Below are 18,845 nucleotides of genomic sequence, written 5' to 3'. Positions count from 1 at the left end.
GAAAGAAAATCATAAGTAAAATGTCATGATGAACAGTCACATGTTAAAAATTAAACACTGTTATCTATTTTTTTCCACCTCAAGAATAAAATGTAAAATTCCAGTTGCACAAGTCAGAAGTTGGCAAAAACACTAATAGGTCAGCATCCAGGAGGTAAACAGTTATACTGAATGCTGCTGAATCTATAGTGACTTTCAAGACTAGCAGGGGCCATTGCTGACTGGCCTAGGAAACCTAATTTTACTAATTTTCATTTCTTATTGAATGTATTTTATTTTAATTCAGAGGAATAAAACCAAAACTTCAAGACAAAGCCACCAAGTATTTCCTCTGTTTATATGTTTATGTAATTTTTGTGACAAAATATTGTGACAAAACCACAGCTTTCAGTGGGTGCATGAGGTTTAAGTGGTTTCAGCTCAAACTGGAACCACATGTGAGAAGTGGTGAAGTTACCAAATGTCACATTACAAAACCAAAACAAAACCACTATTCAATGTCTTCATCTTTGCAAAGCACCAGAATGATGTGTTTTGAGAGTCAACAGGATCTGATTGAAACTTGCCTTCATTGGGAATTAGGATTTGTGCCAGGATCTGGAAAGGATTAAATCCAGAGATTTAGGTGAAATATTTGCATCATAAAATTCACAGGAAACTCTGTTCAATGTTGGCAAACTGAGGGGCCAGATCATTAATCATATTGAGATATTTTCACTGTTCTAAAAACACCCTGGTCATAACCACTTTGACACCCAACTGCTTTTGTGTCTGCTTTTCCCTCTTCAGTTTCATTACTCCTCATGACTCACAGTCCAGCTCAAATTCACTTTTAGCACAATATTTTCCCATGCACCCTATATTCCTTCTTTGGAGATCAACTAATACACAATTTTTTCATATTATGAATGATAAAAATGTGTCACAGAAATTGAAAGGCTTCACAATGTCACACAGTACACTTGAAGTTTATAATTCTTTCATGTCTCTACGGTTTTAACTCTGTGTAGCACAATATCATAACTGGAAAAGGGAACCTTCCCTGTCAGTTTAGGAACATCAAATGTGTGAACAATAAAATTGTGTGTTAAGTATTGGAAGAGATAACCATTAAAAACTCTAACATGTGAGAAATATTTCTTCAGTGTCATAATCTTTTTTCTACGTTTACATTGTCTTCATAGACCCAGAAAAATGAAAATGAATAATCCTCATATATTTGTGATGCTTACCTGTTGATCCAATTTCTGTCATTTTTTTCTAACTAGATATAGTAAATCTTGTTGGAAGATGAGAGGTGTGTGTTGTTTATTTTTTTCTATCATGTAATTATTTGAATTTGATAATTTTCTCACTTTTGTGCCCCTGGTGATTTGAAATTTTCATATCCTATTTCAAACTTTCAATGATTGCAATGAAATGTAAACTTTTTTCTATTCTTATCCATATTGTATGTAAACTTTTTAATATTCTTATCCAGACTGTATATTAATATTTTATATTAATATAGAATAGAATATATTAATATAGTACATAATAATATATTAATATGTATGTAAATTTAGATAAATAAAGTAGTAATGGTGAACCTTCTAGAGACGAGGGCCCAAATCGCAGTTCAAAACCCACTGATTTATCGCAAAATGCCAACACTGCAATTAAACCTGAAAACTGAGGTTTTAGTTTAGAAAAAAACTATACATTCACATCTTCCATCTTAAAAAAAAATGCATGTCATAAGTTTACCACTATTGATATAGATCATTTAAAACAAAAAACAAATCTCAGCTCAATTTATTTTTCTCCTCCTTCTTCCTCTAACCTTAATTACTTCTTGCTTCAGAGCATTTGGAAACTTAACTGTACATTACTATTTGTATTTTGAAATAATATTTTTCAGCAATTTATGTGAGCTGTGGTTTTACTTAGATTTAGGATTTCCTTACCTCAGAGTAAAGACAAATAGATTTTATGAGATACTGGCTCTGAATCCTTACTAGCTTAAAATTCTCATTTCTCTATAAGGATCTAGATAAGAAAGAGTGAATCTGAAGAACAATTGAGAAGGACATGGGGAAAAAAAGGAACACAGTGCAAATCCATCCAAATAATGATTCAGAGATCATCTAGCAACCTACAAGTGTGAGGACCATGGGCTGAGGGAAGTGACAGAGGGACAGCATATAATTTATCAAGTCTGTGAGGGTCTTGAGCAATAATTCCAGGACAAGATCCCAAAACCTCATCAAAGCAAGATAAAATTGTAGTTGTATTTCTGTTTATTGGATTTAGTGTTTAACTTTGATCATGTCACTTCATCCTCATAAATATCATCAATTAAAGAAATAATCTCAAATATTCTTTGTCTAGAACGACTGCAAAACTCCAGCTCATGACAAAACTTTTTTTGAGCCTGTATTACTTTTGTCATCTGGAGCAACATGAACTGGAAATTCCCTTGGAAAGGAGGCCAGAAATTAGGCTATTCTATACTTGTTTCACTTTATTGTCACGCTGTCCTACATTTGAGAGGCCAGAAAAGTACCTGGAATAGTAGTCACCATGTCCCGTTCCCCTCAGGTGACTTTAAAATGATTGCACCAGACACAAGTCACAAATCCTGCACAAGTGTTCAAACAATACAGCTGTAATTTTAGAAACAGCACAGAAGTTGCCCTGTTCTTGTTTTTCAATTAGCTAGAATGTTTTGGGCTGCAGATCTACTTGGAACAATCCTTCATGCCTCATTAGTTTTGCTTGTCAAGTTTATATGACAAGTCTCTGAATGCCAGAAGAACATGTCAACCTTGGAAAGTGATTTTATGAGAAGCCCATTTAATCTTTATATTTTCATTATATTCAAAGATTTCTAAATTGGCTTATGGTGTCAAATGTTTCATTTAGTGTGCAAGAGTTTTGATGGTCTTAATACTGAATAAAAGGGGTTAAAAATAATGCTGTGTATACAACTGTCCATTGAGCTGACTGGCTTTTAAGCATGACATACCTTTAAATTTCAACTCAAACTTGGAAAAGTAACTTGGACTCTCAAACTCTTGGGTCTGTATAATAATTTATAGACATCAGATTAGAATTCCATAGAGTGCTTTGGAAATTTATTTATGGAGACTTTATTCCAGGAAAATCTCATCATGTTAATTTGATAGCTAAAACAGTATGTTCAATGTTCCAGGCCATTGCCTACTAACTTGAAATCTTGTACACCCAATATGAAAATTATGACCACTGAATTCTCAGGAAAAAGGACAAGGTTTTGTTTTCTTCTTGAAATTATATAGTATATTTGTACTCTAAGCTCCTAGTTACAAAGAATTAAGAACAATAGAGGGTTCGGATACCATCTGATTCATACTATTTTTCACATATGATAATTAGGTTTAAAGGGGGAGAAATGGCTATTATAGTTACACAGATATTTACTACAGAGCTAAGAATAGAATTCTACTTCCTCCAACCAGTGTCCTTTCAATTTCACCACAGATCTTACTGTGTCTAACTATGCATAAATGTGTTAATGTCCAAGATTGTAAAGCTTCAATCTCCAAGTCTGGCTTACTAACTATAAAATGAGACAAATTCTCTTTTCATTCAAATAAGGGTTAGACAAAGAAATAAATTGTGCATATAAAACTCTTAAAAAGTGGCTCATCACTACAAATCAATTAATCACTTGAATTCTAATAAAATTGGAGTTTTGAAAGGATGATTCTTAAGCACAAAAGGAAAATAACTGGAAAAGAGAGAAACCAAGTATCTGTCTTGAAATATTCATTAAAATGTAATTCGTCACTCTAACATGCCACATCCATGCAGTGAAAAACTAGAAATGACAGAAGAAAATTTGTAACAAGTGGCTTCCTCACTGAATCATTCATGTTATCTTATATACTCTTGTGTTTTATTTTAAATGCTGTGTTGTGCAATTTATTAGGTAATCAAATAATTTTTTTATCTTTTAGAGTTAAACAAATTAAATGTTCACTTTGGAACATTTACTTTGCCCACAAATCATTCGGTATGTCTTGGATTCAACTTTATTCAAAGTTAGATCCATTACTTTGATAGCAAGGGCTTGAATATAGAACAGTTTAAATGCCACAAAAGACGCTATATTTTACCTGTTAAATGTATAAATCAATATTTTATTTCATTTTATTTCATCTTTGTATTACAATAAAATGAACAATCATAAATGGTAAGCAGTTATAACAAATTTAATCTCTTCCTACAATTTAAAATTTGTGTGCAGGCTATCTTCATAGTTATAATTTTAAAGACAATCAGCCCAAAAGAAAGTTTCTATAGCTCAAAATACAAGTTTTCAGAGAAATTTTCAGAGAAAATTACATCTTCTTAAGAAAGTGTTGCATGAGGGAGAAAAAAGGGGCATCTCAAAGTAGTCCCTCAAAGACAGTGAAAGTTTCTGACCTGTAGCTGTGCTGAGTTTCAAATTGTATAGCTCTATTTTCTATAATAGATGATAGTAAGGAGCAAAATAAAGAAAAAAAACCATGTTTAAGTTTTCAGATTCCTTTATTTTATAGGAATTATTTTTACTACTTGAAGACCATTCAGCTTCAGACTTACTGAACTTCATTTGGCACATCAAATTGTGATACCTAAATTGAAGTGATTTACAAATCATTTGCATATTAATTTACAAAGAGCAGAGAACAAATTTCAAATGCGTTCCTCTCTTTTCCTTTGTCTTTGTCTTTCACCTAAGTCACACAACTGAGGTAGAACCTGGAATATAACTGTTGCTCAAAAAAGTATATCTGTGTATTTTCATAAAAGTAGGAAGAAATTTGTTTATTCTCAAATTTAATTTCAGAGACGATATTTTTAAAATAATCAGTTATTATTTTTGTCAGTGTCCCTTCTAAATTATTCTTTCACTTTATGCCGTATAACTCATTCTTTTCAACCTAGATTCCTACAAATCAATTATGTCAGAGAAACAGGTAGAGCTAAGAAAAGAGTAATATGTAGAAAAAATTTCTACCGGTATCAGAGTGGTCAAAAATACAACCAGTGATTTACTGCACATTTGTCCTGCATCAATTCCTTCTTAAAATCCTTCCAATTTCTCACACCAGAGAAACTATTCAGTATTTATACATGTGTGTCCTATTTATTTCACTTAAGAGTATCACTTCAATATGCATCCACTTAGCTATAAATGTCCCTAATTTCTCATGTTTTATGGCTGCGTAGTACTCCATTTTATTAAAAAACCACATTTTCTTTATCCAGTCTCCAGTTGATGGGCATTTGGGCTGTTTCCAAGTTTTACCTATCACAAACTGTGCTGTTAATGAAAATGGGCACACATATATCACTGTGGTATGATTCTTTTAATTCTTTGGGGAAGATCCCCAGCAGTGGAATAGCAGGGTCAAATGGGACTTCCAGTCCTAGTTCTTTGAGATATCTCCATACTGATTTCCACAGTGCTTGCACCAGTCTACACTCCCACCAGCAGTGGGGCAGGGTTCCTCTTTCCCCACAGCCTCACCAGCATTTGTTATTGATTGATTTCATGATAGCAGCCATTCTTCTGGGGTGAGGTGGAATCTCAGCGCTGTTTTCATTTGCATCTCTCGAATGGCCAGAGATGTTGAACAGTTTTTCATATATTTATTTGCTATTTCTACTTCTTTGTCTGAGAAATGTCTGTTCATTTCAGAGGCCCATTTTTGGATTGGGTCTTTAAATTTGGGAGGTCTGATCTTTTTAAGTTCTTTATAGATTCGGGATAGTAGATCTTTGTCTGAGGAAGAGCAGGTGAAGATTTTTTCCCACATTGTGGGTTGTCTCTTCACACTGCTGGTAGTTTCTCTTGCTGTGCAGAAGCTTTTTAATAAGAAGAGATCCTGCTTGTTGATTGTGCTAGTTCACGGGCAACTGAGGTTTTGTTCATAAAACCTTTTCCTACACCGATATCTTCAAGAGTTCTACCTAACCTCTGTTCCAACTGGTTCAGAGTTTCTATTTTAATATTTAGATCTCTAATCCATTTTGATTTTAGTTTAGTGCATGGCCAGAGATATAGGTCTAGTTTTAATCTTTGGTAAGTTGAAACCCAGTTTTTCCAGCCCCATTTATTAAAGAGGCTATCTTTCCTCCAATGAGGGTGTTTGGCTCCTTTATCGAAGATGAGATGGCTGAGTGTGTCTGGTGTTGTTTCTGCATCTTCTAATCTGTTCCACTGGTCCTCAGGTCTGTTTCTGAAAGTGGAAATAAGGACTAAAATGTATAATATGTAATGTGAAATAGGGACAAAAAGGGCAAAGGGGAAGGAAGTGGGAGGGTTGGGGAAAGGATAGAAGGGAATGGGATTAATATGAGATAATGGAAAAATAGGAACAAAATCTTTGTAAGTAGGGAGGAATGGAGAGGTTGAAGGGAGGGCTGGGCAAGGGTGAAAAATAAGAACCAAGAGAGATTATGTAAAGGTGCAAATTTCCAATGATGAATGTCATTATATTGTATACCTAAAATGTACCAATGATTAGAATGAATAATCGATTATGCAAAATAGGAAGAAAAGGTGCAAAGGGGTAGGGGTAGTGGGAGGGGCAGGGGAAAGGAAAGAAGGGAAAGGAAAAATGCTGAGAAATGGAAAAAATGGAAATAAAGTCTTTGTAAATAGGGAAGGGTGGAGGGGGTGAAGGGAGGGCTAGGAATGGGGAAAAAATAAGAACCAAGATGCATTATGTAAAGGTACAAGTTCCCAATGAGAAATGTAATTGTGTTGAATACTTACAATGTACCAATAAAAGAATTTAACAAAAAAAATCCTTCCATAGATGATTATAATTAATCATCAAAGCCACCTCAGTAGGTGAGTACTATTAAATCTATGCATTAAAAACAAACTGGGAGCATTCAAGTAACTTTACAAATACAGTGGTGCCTTGGTTTAATAACTTAATTTGTTTTACGGTTTGGGGGAAAATGACTGGGTTTGTGTGTGCATGAGGATGACTGTGGTCGTGTTTGTCACCTGATGCCGAGTTTACCTATGGAAGCAAAATTTTGCCAAATGCCTTTGTTTGCACACCAAATTGTTTGCAAACAGGAGTGTTCATGAACCAAGGTATTGCTGTACAAGCTTACAGAATTGGTGACATGTGTCACTGTTAAGTAGCATATCTGGAATTTACACTTAACTAATGGGACTCCAGGGCTGTGTGCTTGACAACCTCAGACTGGTTTAGTTCCGAGGACTCAGTCTATTTAGGGGTGGTGAGCAAGCACATTACAGCTCTAGGTAAATGCCCTTACATAATATTTTGAATGCTTTTACCTGCAACTAAGAGACCCATGCAGATCATACCAAAGTAGACTCTAATAATATTTAAAGAGGATTAGAAAATGATTGCAGTGTCTAGTTAAGGCAATTATGTGGTTCAATTTCATTTGCTTACCAATACAATCACAACACTCTTGCCTGGCATTTTAACTTCCGTTCCTGCCACCATGGAGTCCCCTGCCCACAGGGCAACAAAATGATCTTTTTTGGGGAAAAAAAATCATACAATTTTTTAAATCCTCAATGGTTTCAGTCACAGTTAGAGTAAATTGCACTTTTTACCAGGTTGTCCAAGGCCTTACTTGATCTGACCCTTGCCTGTCTTGGTGAGATCAGTGCATCCCATTTGCTCCTGCACTCACTCTGGTCACTGCTCTTTGACGAAATGCTTCATTCGTGCCCTGCACCATGCTCTTCCCACAAATAATTACATAGTTTAAGTCATCAGGTCATTCGGTCTCCTCATACAGTATGACAGCGCCTTAGCCAGGTCTCACTTATTAACATTGTGGGTGTGTGTGTCTGTGTGTGTGTGTGTGTGTGTGTGTGTGCATGCGTGAGCTTTACTGGGGCTCAGACCCAGTGGTGCCCTCCCCCATTGGACCCTGAGATACATCCCTGCCGCTTTTCATTTTACCTTAAGACGGGACAGGATATAGCTAAACTGACTAGGCAGGTCTCAAAACTGTGATCCTTTCAAAAGTGCATTGGGCCTCATTTTATTTTTTCTTTTCTTGTGGTACTGAGGATCATACCCATGGGCACTCAGCCACTGAGCCACAGACCCAACTCTTTTTATTTATTTTTATTTTTTGTTGTTGTTGTTTTAGTCAGAGTCGTCCCAGATGCACAGGTAGCACTGGAATTCAAGAACCTCCGGTCTCAGCCTCCTATAGTGAAAAGTACTGGGACTGATAACTGGGGTGACCCACCATGCCTACCTATCACTAATTCATTTATTTCTGAAAAATACCAGGATTAGCTGGCTGTGACAGCCCATGTCAGTACTCTTCGCACTGAGACAAGAGGCTCACAAGTTGGAGCCCAAATAGGGAAACACAGGAATTTAGCAAGACACTAAAATAAAAAGTAAAAAGGATTACAGATGTAGCTCAGTGTGAAGGCCCTCGATTCAATCCTCAGTACAAGAAAAAAATTTTTAAAACTTCCCAATCTTATTGCTTCCCTTTTTCTTTCTTTTGACTTTCAAGGCCTTCACTGCCTACTCATATTAAACCACTGTGTATTTACATCTTTTATCTGTAAATTCCAAGAGGGCAAGGAGTTGAGCATAACGCTGATTATACCTGTGTTCCCTGTATACTGTCAATGGCTGGGACTTAGGGATCATTTGCTCATAGCTAATGTTGAAGAGGAAAATGTATAACTCTGAATTATTTTAAAATTATATTTCTAAGGCTAGGCATGCTTATGAATTTTAAATCATATTGAATGAAATTTTGAAACAAACAAACCTTTAGAAGGTAAATTCTTACAAAAACACATTTAAATCACTCATTAGGTCAAACTTCACATTTTCATATATTTCTTCTGGTGTACAATTTTGTGTTCATTATGATATTTAAAGGAGGAAAAATAATGGATAGACAATTAGATAGTGTTTTGGCTTCTATCTAGAAAAATAACTATATAATACAGTATTATTAATTATACTCAGCATGCTGTCCATTAAGACTACAAAACTTATTCATCTTATAACTAAAAGTTTGTAACCTATTATCAGGATCTCCCCATTTTTTCATCCTTCCAGCTCACAGAAAGTTCACTCTATATCTATTACATTTTTTTTTTTAGGTTCCACATATAAATGATATCACACCATGTTTGCCCTTTTGTGTATGCTTTATTTTGTGTAGTATAATGTCCTTCCTATGTCAGGATATTCTTCCTTGTTAATGTCTGATAACATTCCCTTCTATAACTATATATCTATATGTACACTACTTTCATTTTCCATTTATGACTAATAATGCCATGGGCATGGAAATTCTTTTAGCTCTTTGGGATAGGGATTTTATTTCCTTGAGTATATATCCAGAATCAGGGTTGCTGTATCATATAGTGTCTTAGTTACTTTTCTCCTTGCTGAGACAAAATATCCAACACTCAAAGTTAAAGGAGGAATGGTTTATTTTGGCTCTTAGTTTGCAGAGGTTTCAGTCCATAGTTGGCTGGCTTCAAGGCAGAGCCACATGGCAGCGGAGCATTGCAGAGGAAAAACAGTCCATGTCGGAGCAGGCCAGGCAGAAAGCAGCAAGCAGCAGCAGCACCAGCAGCAGCACCAGCAGCAGCAGCAGCAGAAACAAGCAAGGTTGCCTTTATATTTTATCAGGCTACCTGCCCTTTGGGCAGTGTCACCCACACCCAGAGTGGGGTACCCTTAATCCCAGCATCACTCATCACTCCCTAGATCCAGCAAGCTTTGAAAAGCCCCACCTATGAGTCCATGAGGCTTTGGGGGAGACATCTAGATATCAACCATAATATATTACCATAATACCGTAATATATGGTAATTTAATTTTTAACTTTTGAGAAAGCCGTTTACTATTTCCTACAATGGCTGTACAATTACATTCCTATCGACAATGTATCAGGGTTTCTTTTTTCCACATCCTTACCAATACCAATCTTTTGACTTTTTGATAATAGCTACTTTAATAGGTGTGAGGTGATATCACATTGTGGTTTTCATTTGAATTTCCCTGATTAGTGAAATTAGCATATTCTCTTATACTGGGCCATTTAAATGTAATTTTGGAGAAATGTTTATTCAGTTCCTTTATGCATATTTTACTCAGATTACCTGGGATTTTCTTGTTTCTTTGTTTGCTATTTGAGTTTTCTTCAATTTTTGAATTATTTTTGGTAGTTTTCAGTCTAAAATATTTTAAATGTTTTCAGCATAATATCCTTCAGAATGAATTTTCACTTCCTTGGTTAAATTTATTTCTAAGAAGTGTATTCTTGTTGTACTAATTTCCTTTAGGAGAGTTAATTTTTGGTATAAATTACAACTGCTTTCTCAAAGTTGATTTTGTATTCTGCAAATACATGATATAAATTATTTAATTTCAATATGTACATAATAAAGCACTTGACTAAATTTAACATCCTTTGAAGATACAGTGTGTGTACACACAAGACTATAGATGACCAGTCCACAGCTAATGTGACACTCCATGTAGGAGGCTGAATGTTTTTCCTTTAAGATCAGGAGCAAATCAAAGATGTCCACTCTGGCCATTGCTATTCAATACAGTACTGGATGTCGCAGCCACAGCAGTTAGGTAACAAAAACTCCTATTTTGCTATCTAGCAGATATAAACAAATTATAGCGCTTGAAAAGAATGTAAACTTAGAAATTGATACAATATAAAAGCATCTCTAAGTAAAAATGTAGATGACAAAACCATCCACAGGAGGCAGGAAAACTCATATATACCAATTCTTCACCTTTTATAAACTCGAAGTAACTGATGATAGTCAAATGTATGAATTAGAAATGGTTTTAAATTAAAAATAAATGCAATGAGACTATATCCACACAAATTACCAGAAAAAAACCCCATAAAACAAAGCACCTAAAACAGAACAAATGCAAACTATAGAGAAGATCAAAAGAAGCATGGAAAATGAACTGAAATATAAAACTAATAGTCAGAAATATTGAAATTTTGCTAAATTTTCAAATCCTCTTGATGATATTTTTAAATATACTTTCTAATTTACATTGCTCATCCTTGAGACATGCTCTTCTTTACTGGCCTAGTATCTTGAGAGCTGGTTTAATGTTTAATTCAGTTTTGTGTCCAGTTCCATGTAATGGTAGCCACTAAAAAAATAAATCCCCAAGTTGTAATGAATGTATATATTTAGAAGCCTTGGAAGCAATGGCAAAAGACTTTAAAATTATCTTCAAAGTTGATTAAATTTTACTCTTGGTAACATTATTTTGAGCAAAGTTGAACAATAACTAAAAATAATATATCAACCTTTAATTTATGAGTTCAGAGTGTCATTAGAGAAAAATATGGCACATTAAAATTTATTAAAGGATTTCATAAAGGGATTTTTGATGATGTTGTGACTCAGGTAGGGAAATTTTAAGAAAAAGCTCAGTACCCAGGAGCACTAACACTGTAGTACTTTTGCCATCCCAAGACCTGTGTGCAACAAAGTAAGAGAGTGGTTTTAGGGAGAGAAGTTCACCTGATAGGAGCTGTGACCTTCTATCTACAGGGCCAGATAATAGCAAGTCTTGAGAATGATGGGCTGGGGAAAAGACCTGAGACTAACTTTCTTTTCCACCTAATCTCCTGGAAGTACCTCTCATTATTTAAAATCAACATAATGCTAGAGGACAAAGGAACTGGCTGCCGCAGTTCACAAGGTCTGCTTTGCTGACCAAAGGCCAGGTAAAGAAATTTAAGCAGAAGACAAACAGAAGCTATCCCATCACCTCACACAGAGCCTTCACTTCCAAATATTGTGAGGGCATGGCCCAGCTCAATGTTTTTCTATAGTAGACATATAAATATGTATTGTGTGTTGATTCTGAGCTTCAGTTTGATCCATAATTACAACTTACACCATGTGCATTGAAAATCTTCTGAAAAAAAAAAAAAAACCACCCTGAAAATGGTGCTCTAAACATTCAGATAAAGGATTCTCAGCCACAGGTCTTATTTTATTTTTTCTAGTTTAGAAAATTGGAACTGTGATCTAGTTTCTGGTCTATAAAACATAAGTCATGAGTGACTGAGATAGTTTTCTTTTCAGCAAGAATTTTCTAACCAGGCAATTCTCACTGTAGCAAAGATGGATTTATTTCTCTGCAAAGCAGACCCAAAGAAATACCTGAACAGGATCTTCTCTGCTGGCTTCTAGGGTATTCAGTCACTGCATGCCAAATATTACATGAAGCTTTCTCTTGTGTGGGTAATAAGTGCAGATGTTTTGAATTGAGGATCACACAAAGGACAAAATATGCTCTTGACCTTAAAAGACAGCATCAAACTACTGTACTGCAATGCTTCTTCATGGAGAGATATTTATTTTGCTATGCGTTCTTTATGTTATATTCATGTCAAGTGAATTGAAATGTTTTCTTAGTCCCTTTCTTTCTATTAAAGAAACCTATCATGTATGACAGACAATTTCCATTTAGTATATATTACTAATATATACAAAAGCTGAGGCTGTGCCTGCCAACATCTGCACTCTCCCTAAATGCAAACATCATTTCACAAATATCATTACATATTTGATATTTTATTTTATTGATGACTTCTTTTCTTGCTAAAAGCACGTTGTACAGTATAGTAGGAAGCTCCTGACAAAACAGGAAGACAAGAGAGGTGACAAAATGGCCTGCCACACAGGAAAGGAAGGTAGCCACATGTGCTGTCAGTGTGAGATGTATGCATGGAACATGAAGTTGTCATGTGTGAAGGCTGCCTTGGGTGTGACAACTGAAGTAAAGGTTATTTCTGTTGCAGAGTTTTATTAGTATTTTTTTTTTTTTTGGTACCGGGGATCGAACTCGGGTCCTTGCACTTCCGCAGCAGGCAGCGAAACCACTGGGCTAAATCCCCAGCCCTATATTAGTATTTTTATTGTAGTTCATATAGGAATTTATTTCTGATATTATCTTTTAAGTTTTGTAAGCAAGTACAGACTCAATGTGAAAATGTTGATTATTCTAAACACACGATACGTATAAATCATTTAATACTTTATGTCCCTATTAACTATACATTATATAATATAATAAGAACCTCCTGAAAAACCAACAAGACCAGTGAGATGTCAAGTATGTCCTACAAAAAGGCTAGGAAAGCAAAACACGTGCAGTTAGTGTAAGCAGTATATGTGTACGGAACATGCTGTTGTCATGTGTGAAAATCCCTTAGGTGTGATAATTGAAGAAAGATATTTTTTGTAGAGTTCTATTGGTATTTTCATTGTAGTTCACATAGGAATTTATTTCTATTGTTATTTTTTAGACTTTGTATACCAAAAAACAGTCAATATTGAAAACTTTTTATGCTTTTTTATAAACACTAAATAAATATTGAAAATTCAATATTTTATTTTTCCTGTTAAGTACTCATTGTTTAATGTAATAAAACTCAAAATTAAATTTAATAATTCATCAATAGAAATATTTACAAGAATAAGTGTAAATATACCCACAATAATGCACCTATATTGCAAAGTTGGCATTTTGCCAAGTCTTTATGCTTTTGTAATTTGGGGCTTTAAAATAAAAATAATCTATTTCACAAATAAAATTTGTGATATTTTATTAAGAACCTGTGTATGGAAATTATTATTTAAAGCAGCAGTCTGCATTCTATATCCTTAAGGACAAATCCAGCCAGATCTTGTTTTTATAAATAAAGTTTTACCAAAACACAACCTCTCCTATTCATTGTTGTATTATCTGAGGCTACTTTAGCAGAGTTGAATACTGCCAATAAGATTTGTGACCCACAAAGCCCAAGCCACTTACTTCAGGTCTCTTTATAGAGAGATTTTGCCAAACCTGTCATAAAGATCCCATTATTTTTCAACTATATACTGTATATTGTGTCCCCTGAATTTCCTAGATATCCAAATTTTAAAAGATACAATGGATTCTGATTTTATAATAAAAGGAGAAATTATTTTTATTTGTGATGCTAAATTTGTCATTTGGATATTTGTATATTACTTTGAAAATCATAAAAGAAAATGAAATATCTCCATGAGAGTCTAATTACAAGATTAAACACCATAATGTTTATGTACACAGACAAAACATAATATAGGAATATGAATTTTTACAAGCTAAGTAACTACAAAGGAAGTGAGAAAGAACTCCTAGGAAGTCTGGAAGTGGCAGGTGCAAAAAAAATAGCTACTACCGCTCAGCTGACAAAGAGCACACAGAAACGGAGGCAAGGATTTTCAGTAAGACCCTTCCAGGACTGAAATTCAGACCCCAACTGCATGGCACAGCATGACAACCAGAGGAAACACACAAGTCTGCCCTTGGCCAGCAAACGTGCCAGAGTGTTCAGCCTAGAGTTGCTCTGTAGAAGGAGTCTGCCACTGCAGAGAGTGTAGACTGGCCAGAGCTCATCGTTTGCAGCCCCGATTGGCTTGCAAGCAATTTGTTCTGGGGAAATCTGGTGTGAGAATGAAGGTGACTTCCACCACTGAGGATTAAAAATAGAAGACCAGCCAGAAGAAAAGAGACTTCTTTCTTCCCTCTATCACCTTGTAGTTTCACTTTTGTGCCCTTTATTGATGAAAACTTACATTTTTTATGTCAAGAACCACAAGATCCAACTCCAGCACCCTAAAACAGGGCACAAATGTGCACATATGGATGTAAGAAACAGTAAGTTGATAACTGGTACATGCATGGAAGAAGAAACTACAGAATATAAACAAATATATTGTATTTCTCTGTGGAAAAATGGTTTCCATTAACATTTCCTTCATAAGATTAACAGGCTAAATTTATGGATCTAAGTTGAAAATAGGATAGTGTTTAGAAAATAGAAAACAGTAAGATATAAGGATGTAGTTTAGAATAAAGGGTATAATTCTAGTTCATTTCTCTGTACAGAAAAATAATCTAAAATTAAAAATGAAAATGAGTGATATTCTAATAACAGTACCAAATAATGCTGTCTGTTCTGTTTTACCTAGCATTTTATTTATAGGCCCCTTCAAATTCTACCAACCTGTGTTTTTTGATGTTTGCAAAGCGTGGTCGTATGTGTGACTGAAGTATAGTGCTTCTCAGTGATCGTGTATTATCTCCCATTTTTTCCCTCTACTTCTCCAGATAAATGGAAAAAGATTGCTTACTGCTGAAGTTGCTAAAATTACCACCAAGCCACAAAGACACTGCCAAAGCATCCAGTGCTCTCAGTGCCCAGGCCAAAATTGCTGGTGACTATACAAATGATGAGACGATGCCGATGCTGTAATCAGAAGTGCTCATAATGCAAAAAGGATGGCATCTTCCCCCACTACCATTCGGGCCCAGTTGCTAGGAAGTGCTAGGGACTTATGTTACAGGAAACTTCTGTAGTAGGCTCCAGTCTCCTGACCAGTGTATGATGCAGGGCTGAGGAAAAAACTACAAGACAGGATTAAGAGAGACAGAAAGCAGGGTGCCAGGATGACCAATACCGGTGCAACTGACAAAGGCACTGGCCAGGATGGTAAACAATTGGGGTAAAGGTGAGCTACATGCAAGGGCAGTACTATGTGCTAGGATACCCAGTCATGCAGTTTCTATGGAAATTAATATAAGCAGCCTTGTAAAGGGCAAGACAAAGCATACTTGAATTAGGAACAGAATAGACAAAATATATGGTTGTAACTAGAACATTGTCCTTCTAGCTAGAAGGTTTTAGTTGTGGGACCAGAATTTGGGTGTTAGTTATTCTGACCTTGGCATATATGGGCTTCGGCTGGACTCACTTCTATAAATAAGCCAGTTGTGAAGTTAGCTCTTTACAGCCCGCACTGCTTACGGACTGCTTTGGATATAGTCTATATTGCAGTCTCCCACAGGAGGCAGGGGAGTGTTGCCACTTGGGCTGCTGTGTTTACTACTCCCATGAATTGTCCATCTGCAGTATACCTGTATATGTTTAGTGGGTATTTTACAATTCAGGTACTTGCTTTTCTTCTTGCCTTAGGCCCTAAGCACACTTTCAAGAGGAAAGCTAACTAAAAGTTTCCACTTTACCTGAGATATGGACTCATATTTCTGTACATTTCATCCCATTCTTCTACATGGAGTTCTCTCCCATACAACTTTTGGATCTCTCACTTAAAGAAATTCCAGATGAGTCTCCACTGTTGAATTTCCAGACATTTATGAACATCTAAAAATCCTTTAGTTTCTATTAATGTTTAAATCTGAGTCCCTAAGTTATACAAATAAAATTTTCTATCCTCAAAAAATGGAGATTTAACATCAAATCATGAATTCTTCTAGCGTCCTTATACAAATCACCTTTTCATGTGTTTCTTTAATTGGCAAATTTCTTGAGTAGAATTTTTGTTCTATTTTTTTCTAATCTTTTTCTAAGCACAGTGCCTTCAACAAATAAGCATTCAGTTAATGTTTATTATTCAAATGTGTATGAAAATGAAGTGGAATAGTAATCAAATCAAAAGACTGAAAGGGAAATCCAATGGGTGTTCATATTCATTTTGGCATATTTTATGCCAAGCAATCAAATAATTCGTTTTCTCACCTGATTTTCATGTACTAACTTATTGAAGAAGATTACTCCCATTAATATGTGTGGGAATATTTCTTTAAACTTTTACATTTGCAAGATTTGGTCCCAGATGGAACAGGAAGAGCGAGTAAAGCAGTTGCTAATAGTAACGTATCTTGAGTACAAACAGGAGGTAGCATGGAGAGAATTGTAGAGTGACAGGGAGGATATCAAAGTAAAAATAGAATAATTTAGAAATCACCATCTTTCTTTGACTGGATACTCTGGCAAAGTCCCCAAACAGAAGCTACTTGAGCCAAGACTTCCTTTGAAACCACTTCTATTTCATGGAAACTAATTTTTAAAATGCTCAGTGGTTTAGGAACATGAAGAGTCAGTTTACAAATCATCATCTACTTTGTGAAAAGAAAAGGAAAAAAAAAGTCATCGAGAACCCAAATTTTAAAACCATATAACAGAGTTAAACATTAAGTCATGTGACAAATTAGAGGGGTGTTGGAGTAATTTCAACACAGTCAAATCATCAGCCTTCAGTCCTCATAGTGATTATGCTCTCAACTTACATACATCTCTGCCTTACTGTGGTATCTTAATAACCTCTGTTAAAAATCCTGACATGTCAGTAATGTGAGTAGAGGACATCTTCCAATGTACCTATGCCAATAGGCAAAATTCTGTTCTCGTTACTGAGACTTTTAGTGTTTCTGACTGTATATGGTTCACATGTCTCTAATTTCCTTACTTCATAATGGGGTATATTTAATACCTCAGTGAAAATAAGCAAGTCATGATTATTAATTTCAACTGATTCATATGTTGTTTGAAACACCCATGTCTATAATAAAATGCTCTAATAATAGACATGAGGCCAGTATGTGTTAAATCTGGACATGGGAGGAGAGGTATATTAATTTTATCTGAAATATGAGGCACTCATCTTGTTACTTATTAATATAGTATTTTAAGTTTTGCTTTGTTTTTCCATTCCTAAGACTAAAAGATTATGTGTCCAATTATTTTATTTTCTGGCCCAAATGTAGAATGGCTCACTTCTAAAAAATGTACTTTCATTCAGGAAGGCCTTACACATAGAATTTATTCATCACTTATTATTTTTATGTAACCTTCAAATCTGAACTCAAGTTATCACATTCTTTATCTTGTTCCTCCAATTCCCTGGGCAGGACTTCCTCTATTTCTCCCTGAGCCAACTGCAGCCTTTGTACTTGTTAAAATACTGTGTTTACTTTTCCATCTCTTCACTGAACTCACAGGGCAGGAGTGGCAAAACTGCTCTCTTCACACTTTCAATGTTTACCACACTTGCGGAACGTAACAGAAAAATAGTGATTTGCTAAATGACTGAACCTCTCTTCCAGATTTTATACCGGCATGCCTCACTCCAGTGCCCCACACACCCTTTATTATGCTTCGGAGGCACAGAACCATTCATTATTTTAAAACCTTTCACATTTTTTTTACAATAGTTTTGGTTCAAACGTTAAACCAGTTTATTTTGCTCATTCCATGGCTGAGACAGAAGATATTCACAGTTACACAATAAAGGAGAGGTGTTCACTGCAGTATTTTAAGGAACTCCAGAAAAATACATTGGCTGTCAGCACCTCTACCAAACAAGTCTTCATTTGTATTACCACACAATTCTATTTGAACCTTCCAACATTCATTTCTCTGCCTGTGAGTGTATCTGATAGTTTCCACTGTGCAAATTATCAGAATAGGAAAGAACAATCTGTTCAAACCTCAAGATAATCCCTGCACTTTACTGGATGTGTAACTTGAAGCAGAACATTTCACTTTGTCTCAAAGTCCTCAACCGAAAATTTACCATAATAATAACTACCTCAGCACATTATTGTCTATTTTATAAGATTCAATTGAATGTGAAATTGTGATGATAGTCACCATTTCTTGAATACATATTATGTGTTTATATTTGATTTAAATAAATTGTTAAATTTAACTATACCTATAGTCTTACAAAATAAACATTGGTCTCTGCCTTGAATGAAAAATTTACCAAAAGTCATGATCCTGGGCAGGGGGGGGCTTGTACTAGAGTAGGATATTGTGGAAAACATGAATAGTAAATTAATCTAGTTGAAGAGAATTGAAATATAACAAATGAACACACTGCAATGTGAAAGGGAGATTGAGCCATTTGATTAATAGGGATTTTTGTCAATTGTGTAATCCTAAGTTTG

General features: G+C 35.1%; 1 long non-coding RNA gene across 1 annotated transcript in view; it reads right to left on the bottom strand.

Annotated features, from left to right (window-relative positions):
• Positions 1 to 1,566: 1,566 nt before the first annotated feature.
• LOC106009370 (uncharacterized) overlaps positions 1,567 to 18,845 on the bottom strand; it is a 60,769-nt gene continuing 43,490 nt past the window's right edge. Inside the window, exon 5 of the long non-coding RNA XR_015441024.1 lies at positions 1,567 to 6,251. This is a non-coding gene — a long non-coding RNA (uncharacterized LOC106009370). The remainder of the gene's footprint in view (positions 6,252 to 18,845) is intronic.

This window comes from Heterocephalus glaber, unplaced genomic scaffold, assembly GCF_053883595.1.
Source record: "Heterocephalus glaber isolate CG9 unplaced genomic scaffold, H.glaber_assembly_v1.0 deba00001504, whole genome shotgun sequence".
Classification (NCBI taxonomy): domain Eukaryota; kingdom Metazoa; phylum Chordata; class Mammalia; order Rodentia; family Bathyergidae; genus Heterocephalus; species Heterocephalus glaber.
Note: the sequence above shows the minus strand (reverse complement) of the source record. Positions and strands in the feature narration are given on the sequence as shown.